The following is a 26,433-nucleotide window of genomic DNA, read 5'->3' on the forward strand; positions in this document are numbered from 1 at the left end:
AGTACCCAAGCACCGGTCCACCCACATATCAAACTATAAAAGTAACGAACGCGAATCATATCAACATGATGAAACTAGCATGACAAAAGTTCCCGTGTGTCCTCGGGAGTGTTTTTCCTCCTATAAGACTTTGTTCAGGGTTGTCCCTTGCTACAAAAGGGATTGGGCCACTTGCTGCACCATTGCTACTACTTGTTACTTGTTACTTTTTGCTCGCTACGTTTCACCTCACTACACCATCACTTGTTACCGCTACTTTCAGTGCTTGCAGTTATTACCTTGCTGAAATACGTTTATCAGAGCCTTCTGCTCCTCGTTGGGTTTGACACTCTTACTTATAGAAAGGACTACGATTGATCCCCTATACTTGTGGGTCATCAAGACTCTTTTTTGGCACCATTGCCGGGGAGTGAAGCTCCTTTGGTAAGTGGAAATTGGTAAGGAAAAATTTATATACTATGCTGAAATTTGTTGTCACTTGTCACTATGGAAACTCTTCCTTTGAGGAGTTTGTTCGGGGTCTCTTCACCATGAACGGAAACACGAGGAGTTTATCCTCAACCTGAGGTACCTACTGAAAATATCTTTTATGAAATTCCTTTGGGTATGCTTGAGAAACTGCTGGCTAATCCTTTCATAGGAGATGGATCTTCACATCCAGACTTTCATCTAATCTATGTAGATGAAGTTTGTGGTTTATTTAAGCTTGCAGGTTTGCCCGAGGATGAGGTAAATAAGAAAGACTTTCCTTTATCTTTGAAGGATAAGGAGTTGACATGGTATAGGCTATGTGATGATACTAGATCATGGGGCTACAATCGGTTGAGATTGGAATTTCATCAAAAGTTCTATCCTATGCATTTAGTACATCGTGATCGGAACTTTATTTATAAATTTTGGCCTCGTGACAGGGAAAGCATAGCTCAAGCTTGGGGGAGGCTTAAATCAATTCTATATTCATGCCCCAATCATGAGCTCTCGAGAGAAATCATCATTCAAAACTTTTATGCTCGGCTTTCTCATGAAGATCGTTCCATGCTTGACACTTCTTGTGCCGGTTCTTTTATGAAGAAGGATATTGATCACAAGTAGAATTTATTGGAGAGAATCAAACGCAACTCTGAAGATTGGGAGCTGGAGGAAGGTAAGAAGTCAGGTATGAATTTCCAGTTTGATTGCGTTAAATCTTTTGTTGAGACAAACACTTCTAGAGATTTTAGCGCTGAGTATGGACTTGACTCTGAGATAGTAGCTTCTCTATGTGAATCTTTTGCTGCTCATGTTGATCTTCCCAAAGAGAAGTGGTTTAAATATCATCTTCCTGTAGAAAGCAACATAGCCAAAACCAATCTAGTTGCAGAGAAAGTCATTGCTTTTAGTGATCCTGTTGTTCCTTGTGCTTACACTCAGAAACCACCATACCCTGCTAGGATAAAGGATTATTCTAAAGCTCCAACTGTGATACGTAGGGGTTACATTACATCACTTGCACCTCCTGAGGAGATTAGAGTTGAACCTAGTGTTGCTATTATCAAAGATCTCTTACCAAAGACATAGATGGGCATGTTATCAAATTTTGTGAGGACTCCGCTAGAAATGCTAAACCTCACGCGAAAGACAAACAAAGACCTGTAGTTGGCCTGCCCGTTGTTTCTGTTAAGATAGGAGATCACTGTTACCATGGTTTATGTGATATGGGAGCTACTGTTAGTGCAATACCCCATTCTCTATATGATGAAATCAAAGATTAGATTGCACCTGCTGAGTTAGAACCCATTGATGTCACTATTACGCTAGCTAATAGAGACACTATCTGCCCTCTGGGAATTGTGAGAGACGTAGAAGTCCTGTGTGGTAAGACGAAGTATCCTACTGATTTCCTCGTCCTTGGTACTGCACAAGATAGCTTTTGTCCCATCATATTTGGTAGACCCTTTCTCAACACTGTCAATGCTCATATTGATTGCATTAAGCAGACTGTCACAGTAAGTTTCGAGGGTGTGTATCATGAATTTAACTTCTCCAAGTTTGGAAGACAAACCCATGAAAGAGAGTCGTCTGGTAGAGATGAAACCATTTCTCTTGCCTCTATCTTCGTACCTCCTACGGATCCTTTAGAGCAATATCTGCTTGAGCATGAAAATGATCTGCATTTGGAGGAGAGAGATGAGATAGATAAAATTGTCTTAGAACAATATCCTATTCTCAAGAATAATCTGCCTGTTGAACTGCTTGGGGATCCTCCCCCACCAAAGGGTGAGCCTATGTTCGAGCTTAAACAGTTGCCGGATACTCTTAAGTATGCCTATCTTGATGAGAAAGAGATATATCCTGTCATTATTAGTGCTCTCCTCTAAGAGCGCGAAGAGAAGAAGTTACTAAAAACTCTGAGGAAGCACCGCGCTGCTATTGGGTATACTCTTGATGATCTTAAGGGTATTAGTCCTACTCTATATCAGCACAAGATTAAAACCGATCCTGACTTTAAACCAGTTGCTGATCATCAAAGGGGATTAAATCCTAAGATGAAAGAGGTCGTTACAAAAGAAATATTAAATCTTCTGGAAGCAGGAATCATTTATCCTGTTGCTCATAGTGATTCGTAAGTCCAGTACATTGCGTACCTAAGAAGGGAGGTATCACTGTTGTTCCTAATGATAAGGATGAACTAATCCCACAAAGGATTATTACCGGCTATAGAATGGTGATAGACTTCCGGAAACTGAACAAGGCAACCAGGAAAGATCATTATCCTTTGCCGTTCATCGACCAAATGCTAGAAAGGCTATCAAAGCACACACACTTCTGCTTTCTAGACGGTTATTCAGGTTTCTCGCAAATACCTGTCGCACAATCTGATCAAGAGAAAACCACTTTCACCTGCCCTTTCGTTACCTTTGCCTATAGACATATGCCTTTTGGCTTATGTAATGCACCTGCCACCTTCCAAAGATGTATGATGGCTATACTCTCTGACTTTTGTGAAAAGATTGTCGAGGTTTTCATGGATGACTTCTCCATTTGCGGGTCTTCCTTTGATGATTGCCTCAGTAACCTTGATCGAGTCTTATAGAGATGCGAAGAAACCAACCTCGTCTTGAATTGGGAGAAGTGCCACTTTATCTTTAATGAAGGTATCGTCTTAGGACACAAAATATCTGAAAGAGGCATTGAAGTTGATAAGGCTAAGGTTGATGCAATTGAGAAAATGCCTTTCCCCACAGATATCAGAGGTATATGAAGTTTCCTAGGTCATGCTGGTTTCTATAGAAGGTTCATTAAAGACTTCTCTAAGATTTCTAGGCCTCTTACCAACCTCTTGCAGAAGGATGTTCCTTTTGTTTTTGATTAGGATTGTGAGGAAGCCTTCGAAATACTTAAGAAGGCTTTGATAACCGCACCTATTGTTCAACCACCTGACTGGAACTTGCCCTTTGAAATCATGTGTGACGCTAGTGATTACGCTGTTGGTGCTGTTCTAGGACAGAGAGTTGACAAGAAGTTGAATGTCATTCACTACGCTAGTAAAACTCTAGACAGTGCCCAAAGAAACTATGCCACTACGGAGAAGGAATTTTTAGCAGTCGTGTTTGCATGTGAAAAGTTCAGATCTTACATATTTGACTCCAAAGTCACTATTCACTCTGATCATGCTGCTATTAAGTACCTCATGGAGAAGAAGGACGCTAAACCTAGGCTGATCAGATGGGTTCTCCTGCTACAGGAATTTGATTTGCACGTCGTTGACCGAAAGGGTGCTGATAACCCTGTAGCAGATAACTTGTCTAGGCTAGAGAATGTCCTTGATGACCCACTACCTATTGATGAAAACTTTCCTCATGAGCAATTAAGTGTCATCCGCACTTCACATAGTGCATCGTGGTATGCCGATTATGCAAACTATATCGTAGCGAAATACATACCACCCAGTTTCACCTATCAACAAAACAAGAAATTCTTCTTTGATTTGAGACACTACTTTTGGGATGATCCTCACCTTTATAAGGAAGGAGTAGATGGTGTTATTAGATGTAGTGTGCCTGAACATGAACAGGGACAGATCCTGCAGAAGTGTCATTCTGAAGCCTACGGAGGACACCATGCTGGATTTGATATTGATATTCGTTCGATATTTTGATATGATGTATGTTGTTTTTCCTCTAGTGGTGTTATGCGAACATCGACTACATAAGACTTCACCATATTTGGGCCTAGAGGAAGGCATTGGGAAGTAGTAAGTAGATGATGGGTTGCTGGAGTGACAGAAGCTTAAACTCCAGTCTATGCGTTGCTTCGTGAGGGGCTGATTTGGATCCACTAGTTTAATGCTATGGTTAGACTTTGTCTTAATTCTTCTTTTGTAGTTGCGGATGCTTGCGAGAGAGGTTAATCATAAGTGGGATGCTTGTCCAAGTAAGGGCAGTACCCAAGCACCGGTCCACCCACATATCAAACTATCAAAGTAACGAACTCGAATCATATGAACATGATGAAACTAGCATGACAGAAATTCCCATGTGTCCTCAGGAGCGTTTCTCCTCCTATAAGACTTTGTTCAGGCTTGTCCCTTGCTACAAAAGGGATTGGGCCACTTGCTGCACCATTGCTACTACTTGTTACTTGTTACTTTTTGCTCGCAACGTTTCACCTCACTACACCATCACTTGTTACCTCTACTTTCACTGCTTGCAGTTATTACCTTGCTGAAATCCGTTTATCAAAGCCTTGTGCTCCTCGTTGGGTTCGACACTCGTACTTATCGAAAGGACTACGATTGACCCCCTATAATTGTGGGTCATCACTAGGTCAGGTGGGCGCCAGGGAGGCCACAAGCCTGGTAGCCGCCGCCCTCCTGGTGGCGGCTACAGGGCTTGTGGCCCCCCTGTAACTCTCCTTCCTTGACCCTCAAGTCCCGTGATCTTCTTCCGTTTGTGAAAAATTTATTACGGGGATTTTATTCCATTTGGACTCCATTCCAAAATCAGATCTGAAAAGAGCCAAAAACACAGAAAAAAGGAACTGGCACTTGGCACTGAATTAATAAGTTAGTCCCAAAAATATATATAAAAGGTACTTAAAACATCCAAAGAAGACAAGATAACAACATGAAACCATCAAAAATTATAGATACGTTTGAGACGTATCAAGCATCCCCAAGCTTAACTCCTGCTCGTCCTCGAGTAGGGAAGTGATAAATAATGATTTTTTGATGCTTTCATCCTACCTAGCATAGATGTCCTTTGTAACTCCTCTTATGTGACGTGAATGTTCAGATCCATTAGATTCAAAACAATAGTTTGCTATTGACGTGGAAACAATAATACTTCAAGCAAACTAGCAAGGTAATCATGAACTTTCAAAATAACAAGGCCAAAAGAAAGTTATCCCTACAAAAGCATATAGTCTGGCTATGCTATATCATCATTGCACAACGAATTTAAATCATGCACAACCCCGGTATTGGCCAAGTAATTGTTTTCACACCTTTACTTTCTCAAACCTTTTCAACTCTCATGCAATACATGGGCATGAGACATGGTTTTAGCACTATAAGCTGTGTGGAGTGTGGTGGAGGTTGCAAGACAAACAAGGAGAAGATGATCACATTAATTAGGCATATCAATGAGCTGTGGAGATGCTCATCAATAGATATCAATGTGAATGAGTAGGGATTTCCATACAAATGATGCACTAGAGCTAAGAGTAAGTGAAAGGTCTTAAAGAAAATGTCACAACCCAAGTTTGCCTTGCTTGCCATTGCATTTCATGCATGCATTCAAATTGCATTGAATCTGGAAATGGAAGTGATCAAGCCAAATGAGTTGAAATTGACAAAAAGGCAATAAAAATATTACCTTAAAAGGAACCAGAAAAATGTTCCAAATATTTGGGAAAATAGTGACAGGGAATAAATTTGTCAAACCAAATTTCTAAGTCACAAGAACTTATGAAAAGGATTTTTTATTGGATTAAATAACTGTTTGGAATGGAGTTATTTTGTTTTCTTTTAAAATAAAAGTTTCAAAAATGTTGAAACTATTTTGTGGCATTGATTATTTTTATTACTGTCACATAATACTATTTTAGGGTTTTATAAAATGATTAAAAGTTTTATTAAAATCCTAAATCTAAATGCCAGAAAGAAATAAAACAAAAATAGGAAAAGAGAGGGAGGGAATTTACCTGTCGCTCACGTGCTGGCCCAGCCCACCAGGGGGGTCTCCCCTGTCCTCTTCCTCCTCGTGCTAGAAGGCAGAGGAGAAGGAAGGCACGACACCCCCTCGCCACCTCCTGCTTCACGTGGAGCTCTCCCCTGCCTCCTCGCGCCAGCACATCAAGACCTCCTCTCCCTTATCTCCGCGCCGCTGAGCCGCCCCCGACCCCTCTGCCTCATCTTCTTCCTCCTCTCTCCCTCTCTTTTCCCCTTTGCCCTCTCTCTCTCAGGGATCCAAGCAGTCAACGATTCATCGCCTTCGGTGCACCTCCGACCCTGTCGTCGGTGCTTGAAGCACCGCCGTGAGCCCCTCTTCCCATTCCCTCTCTTTTCCTCGAGTTTCCCCTTGTCCAGCCGCCTCCCGTCTCGGAGCCCGAGCTCCCTGCCGCCGGCAATGACCGCCGCGGCCAGGGCCTCTTCCTCGCCCGACCGAGCACGCTAGCGTGTTCGGGGGGGGGCCTGTAGTTGCTGCCCCAACCCTCAATTCCTTTCCCCGTGCCCCCTAGCGATGAGCTCGTCCTGCCCGAGCACCGACCGCCGCCTCCGACGCCGCTGCCGCCGTCTCCGGCGATCCGCACGCTCCAAACCTGCCGGAATGGATGCGGCCCAGCATGGGCTATGTCCAGGTGCTCTCTGTGCGTCAAACCGTCGCCGTTCATGCGATTCCAGCACGTAACCGCCGTCGGTTTGGTTGCCGCCGACGAAGCTCCGGCGTGCTGACGTGGCCTGATGATTAGCACTAACCTACTGACTAATTAACCTCCCCCCTACACACTGACAAAGGGCCCCACGCGTGGGTCAAACCCCACTTAGTGCGGGTCAACCCGGGATTAGCCCTGGCTCACTGACGTGTGGCCCCCACACGTCAGGTTTGACTCTGACCAGGCTAGTTGACTGCTGACGCAATGCTGATGCAATGCTGACGCAGTAATTGATTTTCAATTATAAGATAAATCCAGGAAATTGCTAAAACTTGTAAAAACCATAGAAATTAAAATATAACTCGGATGAAAATAATTTATATATGAAAAAGGATCAGAAAATCCAAAGAATCTGATTATGGCATTTTCATGCTCATTTTAGAAAGTTAACAACACAAATAGGAAAAATGATGAATAGGGTAAATTTAATAAATAGTTTGGAGTTGGAATTCGATTCCTATTTTAATTCCACTTCAATTACTATGTTCAAAGATTGAGCTAGCAAAATCAGTACCTCAAAATACTAACTCCATGCATGTTGGAACAATTTGTTATGAGCATCAGGTCGAATCAATTATAAGGGTACTTGGAAAAATACCCGGCTTGAAGTGATGTTTGAATCCTAATTCAAACCAACTTCAACTTAAGAAATGATAGCCACATTAGCCCTGCCACCTTTCATTTCATGTCTTGAGCTTGCATCATAGTGTTGCATTTCGGTGAAGTAATTGTTGTTCTTTCTTGTTTGCCGGTGTTGTTCCCTCTAGGTAAATGATGTTTCCGACGATGTGATCATTGACATTGATGAAGACTCATTATTATCTTCAGACGTGTCAGGAAAGCAAACCCCCTTGAGCATATTGAAATAAACCCACTCTCTCGCTCCTTCTCTCTTTTACTGCATTAGGACAAACACGATTCAGTTGTACATGTTATCGGTTGTTGAACCCATTCCTCTGCATGACCTGATTTTGTCACAGTAAATAGTTGAAACCACTTAGCATGAGTAGAAACTTCTTGAGCCTTGTTGTGCTTACTCATCCATGCTTGTTTACAATGCTTGCTATGCTTAGAGTCGTGTCGGGTCTGATCCATCTGGATGATGAATCGGAATGGTTGTGTTCATGTCCTATAGTGTGAGAGTAAAGGTGTGAATCTGATTTGGTAAAGGTAATGATGAGAGGCCATGTAGGAGTACATGGCGGGTTGTCTCATTGGGACCATCCTTAAGAACTGAGTTCTGTGTGTGTTATCCAAGACAAGATACTACCACACATTGGGATACTTAATTGACCCTCTCGTCTTATTAATTGCCTAGATCTCTGTCCAGGAGTTGCAATTAGTTTTTGGTGTTTGTATAAAAAGTGTTGGCGACCGTGTTTAGCTCTGCCCAACGGGGTAGGCTTCTCTACGGTAGATACACAGTCGCATGGTGTACCCAGTGGCACCTGGATGGTGGGCTTGGGAACCCTGCGCACATCGTTTGGGGCCCTAGAGGAAACCTCGGCCGGACTTCCTTGCGGGTTTAGGCTCAAATAGGCGATAAACCTGGACTAGGGTCTTGTGTGGTTAACGGTCGTGGCCGACACCCACGCCAGTGCTTCCGCTTGAAGGTTGCCGAGATGCATGACGTGCACATGGTGATAAGTGGTGGGAGCGTGTGTGAAGAAGTATACCCCTGCAGGGTGATTTAATTTGTTCGAATAGCCGCGTCCTCGGATATGGACTACTTCGAAACATTTCGCGGTACATAGACAATTTAAATGGATACTCTAAAACATGCAAGGTAAGTGTGAGTGCTATGGAAGGCCTTCTCGTAGGGAGACGAGAGTGGATCCATAGTGGTGTATTGAATTGGTGAATATGTGGACTCCTGTGCGCTATCCCACCTCAAAGAAAGAACTTGTAGTCGTAGTACAGGTTAGCCAAGAGTCAAAGCTGGCTTGCTGCAATCAAACCCCACAATCCTTTCATTGAAACATGATGCATATGTAGATAGTTCTGATGTAAGACTTGTTGAGTACCTTTGTACTCACGGTTGCTTTATTTATGATTTGTAGAGAAGACTTAGACTCATTAAAAGGTTCTACGCGATGTATTCGATGTTGACCGGAATAGCTTGGGAATCCCAGATAGAGGTCTGGCTCCTTTGGTAGGGTCGTAGTAGCTTTTCAGGCTCCTCCAGCCACCTTTAGTAGATGTCTGTACCCAGACATGAATTGCTTCCGCTTGTTGTTTGTATGACTTGAGTGTCGGGTCACGAGACCCCTGTTTGTAATATCACACTATGTTGATTCTTATGAGTCCTTAATAAAAGCTTGAGTCATAGAGTTATGTTGTGATGCCATGTTGTATCTACACATATCGTGCATATTGTGTGTATGTTATGAAATGCATTATATGTGTGGGATTCGACACCTAGTTGTGTGCCTTTAGTAGTACTCTTTACAGGGAAATGCCTCTTTGTGGTTCTATCGAGCCTTGGTAGCTTGCTACTGCTCTAGACACATTGATTGACCGGCGTGTATCCTTCTTTGTTGCTGTGTCTGTCCGCTCGGGGAAATGTCACGCGGTGTAATGGAGTCCTTGTAGCTTGCTATGACTCGTCTACACACGCTATTGATCGACACCTGCCTTGCTGGGTAATATATGCCTGCCCTGTATGGATGTTCCGCTTGGGTTTATAACTAGTCATGTTGACCCGAGTTCTTTGTCGTTTGAACGCTAGCAACATATTCATATACGTGAGCCAAAAGACGCAAACGGTCCCGGCCAAGGTAAGGTGGCAGCCGTGGAGTTTACCGTGCGTGTGGCCGCAAAGTGATGTGATGTGTTACTGGCTGGGTTCTTATGACTTAGGATCGGGGTCCTGACAGAAAACTAGTGGGTGTGCATCCAACTTGCTTGCTCACGAAGACCTAAGGCAAATTTGAGGAAGCCTATCATTGGAATATACAAGCCAAGTTATGTAATGAAAATTTCCCACTAGCTATATGGTGGTGACAAAACGAGAGACTCTCAATCATGAAGATCATGGTGCTTAATAAGAACAAGTGTGGAAGGATAGTAGCATTGTCCCTTCTCTCTTTTTCTCTCATCATTTTTTTGGTGGGCTCTTTGGCCTCGTTTATTTTATTTTTTTATTTTATTTATTTTGGTGGGCATCTTTGGCCTCTTTTATTTCCTCACATGGGACATTGCTCCATCAATGATGATCATCACACTTTCAACTCAAAACTTAGAGCAACGATGACTCTATATGGAATGCCTTCGGTAGTGTACCGTGACAATGATCTAGCATGGCATAGATATTAATGGAAACATCATGCTAGCTATCTTACGATCATGCAATGGCAATGTAGAAGTGGTGGCACATGTCATGGTGGTAGTTGCATGGCAATATATCTCGGAATGACTTTGAAAAAGCCATAATAGGTAGGTATGGTGGCTGTTTTCAGGGAGGCTAATGGTGGGTTTTGTGCAACGGCGAAAGTTGCACGGCACTAAGAAGATAGTGATGGTGGAAGGTGAAAGTGCATCTAAACCATGGACTCAACATTAGTCATGAAGAACTCATATACTTGTTGCAAAAGTTTTAGTAGTAATCGAAACAAAGCATTCAACGCATACTCATAGGGGAAGGGTTGGTAGGTATAACCCATCGCGCGATCCCGACCGCCACACAAAGGATGACAATCAATAGACTAATCATGCTCAGACTTCATCACATAGCGGTTCACCATACGTGCATGCTACGGGAATCACTAAATTCAACACAAGTATTTCTAGATCCACAAACCTTACTAGCATTACTTCAATATTACCACAACGACAACTCAAAACTAATTGAGATGAATCAAACTTCTCTAACTATTCAATGCACATGAAGGTGGAAGTTTTCATATCCCTTTGGATAAATACCTCTTTTGAGACTACTTTCAAAGCATAGATCAACTACCAAGCCATGCACCACTGTGCTCTAAAAGATATAAGTGAAGCACACAGAGGAAAATCAACTAGCTCAAAAGATATAAGTGGAGCACATGTGAGCTGAATTGTCTACCAAAGGATATAAGTGAAGCTCGACAAAATCACGGTGAGTGCATGTCTCTTTCTCTCTAGGTGTGCAGCAAGGATGATTGTGACACAACAAAAATAAAAGACTCCTACGATACAAGACGCTCCAAGCAAAACACATAACATGTGGTGAATAAAAATATAGCCCCAAGTAACGTTACCGATGGATTGAAGACGAAAGAGGGGATGCCTTCCCGGGGCATCCCTAAGCTTAGGCTTTTACGGCATCCTTGAATCATCTTGGTGTGCCTTGGGCATCCCCAAGCTTGACATCTTGCCACTCTTTATCTTTTCGTCCATAAGAACTTCACCCAAAACTTGAAAACTTCACAACACGAAACTTAAACAGAAACTCGTGATAACATTAGTATAAGAAAGCAAACCACCACTTCCTTAGGTACTGTAGCAAAGTTAAATTCTACTTATGTTGATGTTGGGTTACTGTATTTTCAATCTTTCATGGCTAATACCCCTCGATGCTATCCATAGTTTCATCAAAATAAGCAACCAACTCAACAAAAACATAATTTGTTAACACCAGACCAGTGTGTAGCAATCTGTATACTTTGTGTACTTATGATACTTCACAAATTCTGCAAAATTACGACAGTCTGAAGATTTTGCGAAGAAATGAGCAGCAAAAAGAATCAACTCAAAATCTCTTACAGAAAAAAATGAAAATTCTTTTTGTCAGCAGAAAGTTTCTGTCTTTTCCAGCATGACCAAACGATCATCCCCAAGACTAATCATAACGGTTTTGCTTGGCACAAACGCAAAAAGAAACACAAAAAACACAATCATAACTATCGTGGTTTTTTCACGGCAGATGTCCTCATGAAAGGACTTAGTACTGGAGCCATCGCACCTTGGTGGCGACTCAAAGGGGTTAAGCGGGAGAGACACGGCGATTTACCCAGGTTCGGCCCCTCGAATAGAGGTAATAGCCTACGTCCTGCTTTGTGTGTATTGATGTGGATTCGATTACAAGGAAGGCGTAACTCGCCCTAACCTAGCACTCGATGATTTCTAACCTGCCTCTCCCCCTCCAGACTCGCCTTTATATATAGGTCGAAGCCTTAGGGTTTACAAGAGTCCCAGCCGGTTTACAAATTGTGACCACCGCGGTCTCTAAGTCGCCATCTTGCCGACCCCAGAGTCCTTCCACAAACCATAACCGTCCTGTGACTTCGAACCGCCCGGACAGAGGCCCAACTAGACTTAAAGGATGAATCGCCTTAACAGTGACCCGGCCCATATTTGGCGGGTCATAACTGCAGGCAATATCCCCAACATTAGGCCCCGAATTGACTTGAATCTTCATGCCAATACCTTCATTTTAGTCGAGGGCGATTCACTCTTCTGTGTTCCTTCTTGCACCAGAAATCTTAACTCGCCAATTGGTGTCGGAAAAAGTCTCTGAGCCGCCAACGCATTTCCCATCAGTATTCTCCTTAGCCCTTGATTTTCGGGAACCCCAACACAATCTCAACGGATCTTTTGGGCGCATCATTATCCCAAAAATTTCGGATGTCATCATGGCGAATCTTGTCTTTCTCAACGGTTCCCGCTCACGGCGCCTCGATCCCCGCGCCCATCCTTATAAATAGGCGGAAGGGACAGGGCTGACACCGTCCACCTACCAGTCCCGTCGACTTCTCCACCATCATCACAGCGAGGAAAAGACGCTCCGCATCCCGAAAGCTCCGCCGCTGGCCGCAATCTCTGCCTCCATCCGAAGAACTCCGGTGCTGCCCGCAGGCCGTCGCCGCCCGAGACCTCCGGTGCTGCCCGCAGGCCGTCGCCGCTCGAGAAGCTCCGGCGCCACCCGCAAGCCGCTGCCGTTCGAAGAACTTCGGCGCCGCCTGCAAGTTGCTACCGTTCGAAGAGCTCCGGCGCCGTTCGAGGGATTCCAGCGCCGCCCGCACGTCGTCGCCGTCGCCAGGCTCCCTCGTCACCAACCCTCTTCGACCAAGATCTTCAGGTTAGGCCACTACCTCCTTCTCGAAGGGTAGATTTAGTTCTTGTTCTTGCCTCCGCCATTGCCATAGCTTCGAAGTTCTACGTTCGCCACCATTTTAGCTGTTGAACTGATTAGTTCGAGCGCCATTAGGGCACCCAGTGTTTCGGACAATGCTATCCATCTGTGCCCTTGCGGATTTTCGCAACAGATTAGTCTTTTTGAACCTGAGGCACCATCCTGTTCACACACCGCTCATATTTTAGCCACGTCCGTAAGATGTTATATCTGTTGGATAGATCCATTCCTCTTTCACTGTTTGCAAAAAACTGTTTGGAACCCTCGTTCTTCCCTTAGTGTTTCGGACAAGAATAAACGCTACCACCCATAGCAACATCGCTTCTGAAAATAGCCCTGCTCCGATAGGTCGCCACATCAATCCAACCCGGCCTCCCAATTCGGCGGGTTAAACAGATGCTAGTTCCGACTTACATAATAAATGCTCGAGACACGTAATACCATTTTCTTGCCTATTTGTAGCATGGGTGCCGTTTTCAAGAGTGATTGGCTCCCCACCAAAGTTGACGATGCTGTTTTGGCGAATTACGTGAAAGCGGGCTGCTTGGATCCTCAAGACGTCATTGGATGGCGCACCGGGTTAGGAGAAGACCTACCCAACCCTAAGGAAGGAGAGATAGTAGTTTTTGTGGAACACTTAGAACGGGGTTTTAAACCGCCCGGATCTAAATTCCTTAGTGACGCCTTGAACTTCATGAGCGTCCGACTCCAGGATTTGGGACCCAATTCCATAAGCAACCTGAGTCAATTCCAAGTCCTTTGCGAAGCTTATTTGCGGATCGAGCCTTCCGTCCCTCTGTTCTGGTACTTCTTCCACTTGAATCGCCAGACAGAATTCCACAACGGCCCTAGTTTGGAACTTGGCGGGGTCAATGTCCAGCGTCGCCGGGATAGTCCGTTCCCTGCGCTCACTATGCCTAGCCATCCCAAGGGCTGGGGTGAATCTTGGTTCTATTGCAAGGAAACATCCCCCACCGGCGAAAACAAACTTCAGGGTTACAGGCCAAGCCGCCTCCCAGTCAACTTCAAGCTCCCTGACAAGCTCACCGAGGAAGAAGAGTCAGAATTCGTCCCAATCTTGTCCGAACTGAGATCTTTGACGAATAACGGCCTCACCGGGGTTGACTTGATTCGCTGCTGGGTCGAATGGCGGATCCTTCCTCTGAGCCGCCGAGACGGCCTGATGTGCGATTTTGACGGTACCCTGGATCATCCCCAATGCTACTTCCACACAGCGTTGACGGAAAAAGACATAGTCACCATCATCAGGAAGCTGACCGGCGAACCTGCAGCGAAATGCGGCCAAATCGGCCTTAAGCCCTTCTGCAAGATCAACCCGACACCCAAGGTAACCAAAGCTAACTTGCCCTCAATTTTTACTTCATCTGGTTTACGGTCATCATGACTTCATGCCATATCCCCTTCCAGAAAGGTGACAAGTTCTGGTCTAGAAGACCTAAGAAACAAGCCATGAAGAGTGCTAAGCCGCCTTCCAAGAAAAACAAAGGCAAAGGCAAATCGGCCGCGGCCGAGCCATCTGAAGTCGACGAGTCTCAAGCCGGCGACGCACTCTCAGAGGTACCAAACCGTTCTCATCTTCACTCGCCATTCATCACCTTTTTATCTTTCACTTATCTCTCGCTCCTTTTATAACAGAATGAAGGTAACGAGAGCGAGGAAGACTCTGTCGAGGTAATTTCCATCTCTTCCGATTCATCTCCTTCTCCACCTAAGCCGGCCCGGCGAATATGTGGAAAAGTACCTCTCTCACATCCAAATGCCCATTTGGACCCAAATTTCTTACTGAAGAAAACGCAGCACGCCTTAAAACGGAAAACGCGAAGTCATTCTGGCGACCTGACACCTGGCTTGCCAACCAGGAACAAAAGAAAACCAAGCGAGGTACCTCCTTTTCTTATGTTAGCAACCATTGTTTGTGCTGCTCTGGATCACAGTCCTAACCCGCCAGTATTATCGATGTACCAATTCTACAGGATTCTCCCCCCACTTCTGGCGACTCAGTGATGTCGACCCTTCCACCAATAATCCGAGTCCCGGGGTAAGTTCCTTGTCCTGATCCTTGAGAATGATACTCTTTTATGTATACATTTTTTTAACACGCCTATTTCTTTCATTAGGGCGCAAGCCAAAAAGAGGAAGACCGGTGGATCAAATCCTGACGCCACTCCTGAACCTCCAAAGAAAGCTACTCCCACTCAAGAGGATCCGGGTCAAAACGAGCCGACAATTCAAGCAAACCATCCTGAGTCGCCCAAAGGATCAACGGATGTCCCTAGATCACCGGTCGTAACGGCGACAGCTGATGACCCAGATGCTGTGGTCATTACTGGTTTTGGTTTCTCCAAGCCGACAGAAACAATCCTCTCCAAACATACAGCATCCCCTTCTCCATCAATTCTCGAATCTGGGCCTTCCAAGGCGAAACTCTCTGACTATGCAGGTCTGGAGTTCAAAGAACTCTGTTCTGGCTTCGCAAGTCGCCTTGAAGCGAGTTACGAGATGGAAAAGAATCTGTTGAAGATGTTAAATAACAAGCATGAGGTAAAAATTTATATTCTATATTATCCTCAGTAACCCCCAAAGGGCCGGGTCATCAGTAAAATGATGAGCCGGGTCTTTTAAAAGCTTCGCGACCAGTAACCCCCAAGGGCCGGGTCATCAGTAAAATGATGAGCCGGGTCTTTTAAAAGCTTCGCGACCAGTAACCCCCAAGGGCCGGGTCATCAGTAAAATGATGAGCCGGGTCTTTTTAAAAGCTTCGCGACTAGTAACCCCCAAGGGCCGGGTCATCAGTAAAATGATGAGCCGGGTCTTGATTCCTGTATAATTTCCCTTGAAAAATTATACATTAGCCCCCAAGTGTCAGGGGTATTGCCTTGCAATAATTCTAAGACTTGTCTCTGTTTTTTAAATTGTGAACAGGAAAGCCTCGCCCAGACCGAACTGGCCCTGGGCGACTTAAAGAGAAACTTGGTTGACCAACAAGACGCCCGAGCTCAGTCAGAAGACAAATATAAGCTGGCTCTGGTTGAACTGGAAAAACTCAAAGCCGAGTTAGAAAGAACTCAGGCTGACCACAATGCGGTTTTGACGAGAGCCGAAAAAGCAGAAGCAAAGCTGGCAACGGTGCAGCAGGAGCTATCTGGCTTAAAGCGCCATATTTCCAACATGACTCAAGCCATCTTTGGTAAGCTTTACCTAACTCGCCAATCTTATCCTTTTCCTTGGGTAAAATTCCTCAATGTTTAACTTACCTGTTTTCTAATCACAGGCTCGAGAGTCGCCAATCTGCAAGATGACAGCGTGTTGATGCTGAAGGCGATCTACACGCTGACGGAACAGCTGTACACAGGCAGTGTGCTGACCGTCAAAGCTGTGATTGGTGTAAAGGAGCCCATAACTTCTATCAAGAAGGTGCTTGGATATCTATCCACGCTGCCTCCCCAGATCGGCGAGTTAACCCGATCAGCCGCCCGGAAGGGCGTCCTGACGGCTCTGAGTTGCTGCCTGGCGTATGCTCCAGAAATCAATTTGGAAGAAGTAGCTGCCGGCTTCCCTCAGCTTAAAGATGACGGCTCGGAGTTCGTGGAGGAAGACTACCAGAAGGTTGTCAAGGACTCTCGACTGGCCGCGACTCAACTCGCCGCCAGCCTTGACTTGACGAAATATCAGGCGGCTTATGATGACAAGAATAAAAAAATCAGCCCGCCAACCTTCGTGGTGACCAACCTTATCCCTCGGCGACCCAAGAATCCCTTTGACTGGAAAACGGACCTGGCGTCAATCTTGACTGATGAAGACGATTTCGCCTCTTTGTCCAGATGCAACTGGGTCTTGGGCGACTTACAAATCGAAGCTGGTCAGAGCTCACGCCAGAACTTAGCGGAATAGGTTTTCCTTGAATTTGGCCCAAGAGCCATGTAATAGTCAGTACTATCTCTTGATGACATCTTCTGCAAAAAACCCTTATACCGTTTTTGAGGCGGTTTAAAATATTTGGTTAACTTTTAGTAAAATCGCCTGAAATGCTTAACCCGCCAAGGATGAGAACCTTGAGCACATTATCTGTGAAAACAAAAGAAGCACAAACAGTTTCAATGAGTAAGCAGTGAGGGAAAAAATTTCCAAAGTCAAATCATAACACGAGCAATTTTGTTGGTTCATATGATCGCGACAGGGGGAGGCGAGTCAGAAAGCTCGTACTCCCACCCTTAATGCAGGTTTCGTCGGCTCATAAGGTCGCGACAGGGGGAGGCGAGTCAGAAAGCTCGTGCACCCACCCTTAATGCAGGTTTCGTCGGCTCATAAGGTCGCGACAGGGGGAGGCGAGTCAGAAAGCTCGTGCACCCACCCTTAATGCGGGTTTCGTCGGCTCATACGGTCGCGACAGGGGGAGGCGAGTCAGAAAGCTCGTGCACCCACCCTTAATGCAGGTTTCGTCGGCTCATATGGTCGCGACAGGGGGAGGCGAGTCAGAAAGCTCGTGCACCCACCCTTAATGCAGGTTTTCGTTGGCTCATACGGTCGCGACAGGGGGAGGCGAGTCAGAAAGCTCGTGCACCCACCCTTAATGCAGGTTTTCGTCGGCTCATACGGTCGCGACAGGGGGAGGCGAGTCAGAAAGCTCGTGCACCCACCCTTAATGCAGGTTTCGTCGGATCATACGGTCGCGACAGGGGGAGGCGAGTCAGAAAGCTCGTGCACCCACCCTTAATGCCGGTTTCGTCGGCTCATACGGTCGCGACAGGGGGAGGCGAGTCAGAAAGCTCGTGCGCCCACCCTTAATGCGTGTTCTGTCGGCTCATAAGGTCGCAACAGGATACCATGAAAATTGCTCTTTCTTTAAAGAAGAAGCCCCCCGGGTCAGGGGAACATTATATTATTCCATAAGAAAAACTGAAAAACTTACAAAGCATGGAGTTTTAAGAACTCAAGTGTAATAGGGCCGCAAATGGGCGATATTCCAAGGGCGAGTTGACTCAGCCCCCGTAGTTGGTCGATCAGACCGAAGATCCATCAAGTAGTAAGAACCATTGCGGAGGTTCTTGCTGACAACGAAAGGTCCCTCCCAAGGGGGCGAAAGTTTGTGCATGCCTGTCCGATCTTGTATCAGTCGAAGCACCAAATCGCCTTCCTGGAAGGTACGACTCTTCACCCGGCGACTATGATAACGCCGCAGATCTTGCTGATAGATCGCCGATCGAGCCGCTGCTAAGTCACGTGCTTCTTCCAAGGCGTCCAAAGAATCCTGACGCGCCAGCTCGTTGTCCTGCTCCACATATGCGGCGACTCTAAGAGAATCATGCCTTATGTCAGTAGGGAGAATGGCCTCTGCACCATAGACCAAGAAGAAAGGGGTGAACCCCGTGGACCGATTTGGGGTGGTTCGGATGCTCCATAATACCGAAGGTAACTCCTCCACCCAACATCCTGGAGTTCTTTCCAGGGGAACTATGAGCCGAGGTTTGATCCCTCGCAAAACTTCCTGATTCGTCCGCTCGGCCTGTCCTTTTGACTGCGGGTGAGCAACCGCAGAGATATCAAGCCGGATATGTTCACGGCGACAGAAATCCAGCATCGCTCCTTGGGATAGGTTAGTACCATTGTCTGTGATGATACTGTGCGGATATCCAAAACGGAAAATCAGCTTCTTCAGAAATTTTACCGCAGTCTCCGCGTCGCAAGCCCCAACTGGCTCCGCTTCAATCCACTTAGTGAATTTATCAACCGCCACCAACAAGTGAGTTTTCTTGTTGGAGGACATCTTAAAGGGACCGACCATGTCCAGCCCCCAGACCGCGAAAGGCCAAGTAATGGGGATCATCCTCAATTCTTGAGCCGGAACGTGAGCCTGTCTCCTGTAGCGTTGGCACCCCTCACACCGCCGTACTATATCTTCTGCATCTGCGTGAGCCGTCAACCAGAAGAAACCGTGTCGAAAGGCTTTTGACACCAAAGAACTTGACCCGGCGTGATGTCCGCAGTCTCCAGAATGGATGTCATTAAGGATCGTGCATCCTTCCTCGGAGGAGACGCACCGCTGAAAGACTCCTGACGCACTCCGTTTATATAGCTCGCCATTAATGATGACCATGGACTTGCTACGCCGAACAATCTGGCGAGCCAAGACTTCGTCTGTGGGTAACTCGCCACGGGCAAGGTAAGCTAGATAAGGAAGGGCCCAATCCGGAGCGATATGGAGAGCCGCCACAAGCTGAGACTCGGGATCTGGAATCGCCAATTCCTCCTCCGTGGGTACAGTCACGGATGGTTTATGCAAGATATCCAAGAAGACATTAGGGGGGACCGGTTTTCTCTGTGAGCCGAGTCGCGAAAGGGCATCAGCTGCTTCATTGAGTCGCCGATCGACATGATCAACCTGGTATCCATGAAAATAGCCCGCCACGTCAGATTCGGCTCGTCTGTAAGCCGCCATCATAGGATCTCGAGAATCCCAGGTGCCCGAAACCTGTTGCGCCACCAGATCTGAGTCCCCAAAACATCTGACTCGGGTCAGGTTCATCTCTTTTGCTAGTCGCAAACCGTGGAGCAAAGCTTCATACTCTGCCGCATTATTTGTACAAGGGAACATGAGCCGGAGGACGTAGCAGAACTTATCTCCTTGGGGGGATATCAACACCACACCAGCCCCCGAGCCCTCCAACTGCCTGGATCCATCAAAATAAATAGTCCAACAGGTAAGATCGGGGCGATCTTCCGAAGCCTGAAGCTCCGTCCAATCATTGACAAAATCAACCAGCGCCTGGGACTTGATGGCCGTGCGGGGGGTATACTGAATGTGATGTGACCCAAGTTCTATCGCCCATTTGGCGATTCGCCTTGTCGCCTCACGGTTTTGGATGACGTCGCCGAGGGGGGCGGAACTGACCACGGTGATTGGGTGTTCTTGGAAATAATGTTTAAGCTTCCGACTCGCCATGAACACCCCGTAGACCAGTTTTTGCCAATGGGGGTATCGTTGTTTGGAGAGAGTTAACACCTCACTGATAAAGTACATCGGGTGTTGTACCGGGTATTCCTTTCCTTCCTCCTTTCTTTCACGACCACGGCCACGCTGACCGCTTTGGAATTTGCGGCGATATACAGGAGCATGGGCTCCTTTTCAGTCGGGGCCGCCAGGACCGGCGGGTTAACCAGCTGGCGTTTCAAGGCCTGAAGTGCCTTGTCGGCTTCCTCTGTCCACACGAATCGGTCAGACTTCCTCAACAATTGATAGAGCGGAATCGCCTTTTCTTCGAGGCGGCTTACAAAATGGCTGAGAGCCGCGATACGACCCGCCAATCGCTGGACTTGGTTAACGTTCGTCGGCTTGCCGAGGGAGGCAACCGCTTCAATTTTGTCCGGGTTAGCCTCGATGCCGCGCTCCGATACCAAGAAACCTAGTAGTTTTCCCGCAGGTACGCCGAAAACGCACTTGGTAGGATTTAGCTTCATCTGATATACCCGTAGATTATCAAAGGTTTCCCTAAGGTCTTCCAGAAGTGTCTCCTCCCGGCGGGTCTTGATAACAATGTCGTCAACATAAGCATGGACGTTGCGGCCAATTTGGCTGTGGAGACAATTCTGGATGCAACGTTGGTAAGTCGCCCCTGCGCTCTTGAGCCCGAACGACATGGACACATAGCAAAAGGCCCCGAAGGGAGTTATGAAAGCAGTCTTTTCTTGATCTTCCACAGCCATTTTGATCTGATGATAACCTGAGTAAGCGTCCAAAAAGCACAATCGTTCGCATCCCGCCACCGAGTCAATGATTTGGTCGATGCGGGGAAGAGCGAAAGGATCCTTGGGGCACGCTCTGTTGAGGTCCGTATAGTCAATGCACATACGGAAGGTGCCATTCTTCTTGAGTACTAACACCGGGTTAGCTAGCCATTTGGGGTGAAAGACTTCCACGATGAACCCGGCGGCTAAAAGGCGGGCGACTTCCTCTCCAATCGCCTTCCGTCGCTCCTCGTTAAACCGGCGGAGGTATTGTTGAACGGGTTTGCATTTTGGGTCAATATTAAGATGGTGCTCAGCGAATTCTCTCGGTACACCCGGCATGTCAGAGGGTTTCCATGCGAAGATGTCCCGATTCTCACGGATGAATTCGATGAGCGCGCTTTCCTATTTGGGGTCCAGACCCGTCCCAATGGTAAACTGCTTGGATGAATCGCCAGGGACGAAGTCGACTGTCTTCGTGTCATCCGTTGGTTTTAACTTGAGGGGCGACTCGGAGTCAGTAGTTGGTTTCTTGAGTGGCGTCATGTCCGCCGGGTCAACATTGGCCCGGTGGTTTTTGAGCTCTTCCGCCGCGCAGGCGACTTCCGCGTAGGCTGCGTCTCCTTCCTCACACTCTTTTGCAATCCTTCTATCTCCGTCGACCGTGATAGGCCCTTTAGGGCTAGGCATTTTGAGCTTGAGGTAGACGTAGCATGGGCGGGCCATGAAGCGAGCGTAAGCCGGTCGTCCGAACAGTGCATGGTACGGGCTTTTTAATTTGACCACCTCAAAGACCAGAGACTCCGACCTGTAGTTCTGTGCAGTTCCAAACGCTACTGAGAGCCTGACTCGGCCAATCGGATAAGCGGATTTGCCCGGGACGATGCCGTGGAAGACCGTGGTTGAAGGCATCAAGTCTTTCTCTAATAAATTCATTCTCCGGAAGGTGTCGAAGTACAGGATATTAATGCTGCTGCCGCCATCCATCAGTACTTTCGATAGAGTGTAACCCGCCACTTGGGGAGCCACGACCAAGGCCAGGTCGCCCGGGTTATCTATTCTCGGCGGGTGATCCTCTCTGCTCCATGTTATGGTCTGTTCGGACCAGTGGAGATATCTGGGAACTGCCGGCTCAATTACGCTGTACGCCCGGTGATTTACCTTTTTATCACGTCTGCAAGCGTTAGTGGTGAAAACATGATATTGCCCATTACTTAGCTGTTTAGGATTGTTGCGGAAGCCCCCATGGTCATCCTGGTCCTGTGGAGCCCCTTGTGGGGGTTGCTGCTGGAAGACTCCCGGCGGGTTGTACCGCCGGTGGTGGTGCACCGGGTACTGGCCGCCGCCTGGCTACGGCCCCCCCTGAGCCTCCTGTTCGGGAAAACCGCCGAAGGGGTTGTGCCTTTGGTTGGGCGCGGCGAGTTGGTCTTGGCGACGGTTCGGGTCTTCGCTCTGGCTTTTCTTGATTGCCTCGGCCCGAAACTCCCGCATCATGAAGCAGTTCTCCCAGGAGTGACCCGCCGGGCCATCGGCCGTGGCGTGGTGCGGGCAAGGGCCTTTGAGTAGTTCTTCGTAGTTGCGCGGTCTTTTCCCACTGAAGCCTCGATTCTTCTTTTTGCCGTCGTTGGCGTTGGTGTTGGCAACCAGATCCGAGGGCTCCTCATGCGCCCTACGTTTGCCGTTGGTCCCCTGGTTATGACGGTTGCGGCCCTGGAGGCGGGCATGTTTATTCGTTGAATCGCCCTTCTTGGGCGAGCTACCCTTGCCATCCTTGCCGGGATCCTTGGTATCATCGGCTTCAGGGTACCTAGTTAGGGTATCCATCAGCTCGCCCATATCCTGAACCTTCCGTTTGAGTCGCCCCAGCTTCTGGACCAGCGGTTCGTAGTGGCAGTTGTGCTCGAGGATAAGCACGGCTTGCGCTGCCGTGATGCCATCCGACGAATGGATAATTTCCGCGACTCGCCGCGACCAATGATGCGCCGACTCATCCGGGCGTTGCACGCAGTGTTGTAAGTCGACGATCGTCATTGGTCGTTTACAGGTTCCCCGGAAGTTTTTGATAAAACGCTCCTTTAACTCGGCCCAGGACTGGATAGAGTTGGGGGGTAAATTTTTCAACCAAGTGCGTGCCGATCCCTCGAGCATCATGGTGAAATATCTGGCGCAAACCGCCTCGTTTACGTCGAGCATGTCCATGGCGATCTCATAGCCCTCGATCCAAGATGTCGGTTCGAGATCTGGTGTGTAATTTGGCACCTTTCTTGGTCCTTTGAAATCCTTGGGCATTCTTTCGTTTCGAAGGGCCAGGGACAAGCAGGGCACCCCGACTCGCCCTCCGGTCCCCACAGGAGGAGGCTGAGCCTCCTGAGTGTTGGGCGGACCTCTGCCCGGCGGTCCCGCTCGGGCGGGTTGTCCTGCGGGGGGTGTCGTGGGGCGCTGTTTACGGCCGGCTGATCCTCCGGCCAACCCCTGGTATAGCTCGCCTGGGGGGTGGAGTGCAATCGCTTGGGGCTGTGTGAGAATTGCGCGTTTTGTACCACCGCTGTTTTCAGCATCTCGATGGCGTTCCTTGCTTCGATCTCAGCTGGGGTGTTGCCGTGGATCGGGAGGGACTCCAGATGGCGAGTTGCGGCGAGCACGTTATCCACCGGGTTAGAGAAGTGGCCTCGGGGGGTGCGGAACCGAGGGATTTGACCCTCAGTCGGCTGAATCGGCGGGTTAGGAGGGCGGCCCATCCCTCCTGCTGGAGCGGCTCCCAACCCGGGCGTCTGGGGAGTGTCGAACAGGCGGGTTGGATTGAGATCATGGGGTAGGCGTCCTTGGTGCCTCCGCTGATGGACGGCGTCGGATGCGCGCTGCTGTCTTTCGAGCCGCCAATTGTCGGTGCTTAACCGCATCCTTTCGGCCGTAATCTGGGCCTGTCGAGTTTCCATCCTGGCGGACTCTGTCTCAGCATCCTGATGGGCCTTTGCTACCGCCTCCCTCAGTTTTTCTATCTCCGCATTTATCTCTCCTTGGTTCTCCGGCGTGAGGGGGGTTGACATTAGCCTTGTGATTTCCGCCGCTAAATCCACTAGGACTGCTGACGCACTTCTGGACGTCCCGCCGGTTCCATCGCCCCCGGCGGGGTTTGGTGCGGGTTGAGTCACCCCAGCCATGTAGATGGCGATCTGGCGGCGGGTTCGATCGAGGATTTCCGGATCCATGGCCAATGACAAGCCCCCAAGACCGTCTCCGTGGAGGGACTAGATGGAATTGGACTCGCCCATGGATGACTCGTCGTCAGAGTTGACGGGGGTGACCTCCTGAGGCGCCGCGCGCTCTGGTTCCTCTGATCCCTGTGTGAAACCCACAAAGACCGGGCGGGTCAGATTCCGGGTTATGACTGGGCGGACGTACCTGGCCGGCTCGACGATGTCGGAGGAGGTGTCCGGCTCAGGAGCGGGTGACCCGATCATGCCGATGAAGACGTTGATCTTGCCGAAGGGGACCCTGTAGCCTGATTCGAGAGAATTTGCTTCAGGTCCCCAGCGCCTGTTGTCGATGTAGGCTATGCCGCGTCGGCTCCAAGTCATGAGTGCCGCCGCATAACTCCCAGACCCTGGTAGGGCTCCCTTCGAGAACTCAACTCCACCGTGCGCAGGCCCCACGGTGGGCGCCAACTGTCGTGGTTTTGTCACGGCAGATGTCCTCGTGAAAGGACTTAGTACTGGAGCCATCGCACCTTGGTGGCGACTCAAAGGGGTTAAGCGGGAGAGACACGACGATTTACCCAGGTTCGGCCCCTCGAATAGAGGTAATAGCCTACGTCCTGCTTTGTGTGTATTGATGTGGATTCGATTACAAGGAAGGCGTAACTCGCCCTAACCTAGCACTCGATGATTTCTAACCTGCCTCTCCCCCTCCAGACTCGCCTTTATATATAGGTCGAAGCCTTAGGGTTTACAAGAGTCCCAGCCGGTTTACAAATTGTGACCACCGCGGTCTCTAAGTCGCCATCTTGCCGAACCCAGAGTCCTTCCACAAACCATAACCGTCCTGTGACTTCGAACCGCCCGGACAGAGGCCCAACTAGCCTTAAAGGATGAATCGCCTTAACAGTGACCCGGCCCATATTTGGCGGGTCATAACTGCAGGCAATATCCCCAACAATAATAGAATTAGGAAAGTGTGGAAAACACAAAACAGAAAGTAAAAGGATACATTCGTTGTGTTGCCTCCCAACAAGCGCTTTGGTTTAACACCCTTAGCTAGGCAAAAGGTGATGGAATCACGTATAGTCAGCTTTGGTCCTCAAACCATAAGTAGCCCTCATCATAGATTCATAAGGCAATCTTATTTTATTTCTAGGAAAGTGATCCATGCCCTTCTTTAAAGGAAATTCAAATCTAATATTCCCTTCCTTCATATTGATGATAGCACCAATTGTAGCGACTCGACTCAAGACGAGTCAAGCCTCAGTGTTTCTGTGCCATCCCTGGATCAGTATGCTGGCACACACAGTACATCAATGTATATATCAAAGTGCAATCACATGTAAATAGCGTAAAACTGATATATACCTTAAATATCTCAGCGGAAGCGGTCAAGGGAGTGGAGTCCCAATAAACACCAACGACAAGTTGAGTGTAGACCGTAACCCTGAATCGTACTCTTACTCGTCGAAGAAAAAGATCTGCAACATAAGACGTTGCAGCCGTGTAGGTCAGCATATTGAATATGCCGGCAAGTCACATAAGAGAGGGGTGAAAAGTAATCATCTATACTATATGCATATATGGCAGGTGGGGCTATAAGTTTTTAGCGAAAAACAAGTTTTCTCCTACATCAAGAGGGCTAAAAGCAAAATGTTACTACATTGTTTGTTGTTAACGAGATGGTTCCGCCAACCAGTTCTCGTACCCGAGTTGTCAATAATTACCCTCATAAAATATATTTAATGGTGTTGAGAAATCCACATAACTTTAGTTCCTTTGGCTCAAGTTGTCCATGACCGCGGACACGGCTAATCGATTAGGTTTGAGTACTATGCAGAGTTTTGCACACGTTCCCCACAAGATTTGATCGCCTCCGAGTATGTCCTCGCACTTCAGGGTGTTTGAAGACCGGATGATCAAAACATGGTCTTTCAACAGGTCCCTCTGAATCCCTGTCGGTGCCCATCCATTCCTACCGTTCTTCTACATCTGCTAGCACCGCCTGTCCAGAGTCGCCGCGTTGTCCAACCAAGCCAGAGCCCATAATGACTTGTGGCTGTGCAGGTAAGCCTTGGGTCTTGAAAATATCCGTCCGTCTCTTTGAGCCTGGGTGAAGCTTTCCGCAGGATGTCATGGCCGTCCCCAGCATCCCGGGCATCCACTGGGTTCTCCAGGGAGCCGATCAACCGTCCTTCACCCAGAGTTGCATTGCGTCCGAGGTCTTGAAAATCTTGTCTTAACCGGTCTTGATTATTTAATCAACCTCGCATCACTCGTGTTATGCACTCAACCGAAATCCCGTCTACTCAAGCATAGCAATATGAAATTTGTCGTCCCGGGGCCAAGTATCGGGGTTGTTGTGTGCCTACCACATGATACTACAATCTATACTAAAATTTCCAAGTATCTAAGCAGCATGCAATTGGGCATAGGATGGTAGAACTACGATGCATAAAACATAGG

Source organism: Hordeum vulgare, chromosome 6H (assembly GCF_904849725.1).
Source record: "Hordeum vulgare subsp. vulgare chromosome 6H, MorexV3_pseudomolecules_assembly, whole genome shotgun sequence".
Lineage (NCBI taxonomy): Eukaryota > Viridiplantae > Streptophyta > Magnoliopsida > Poales > Poaceae > Hordeum > Hordeum vulgare.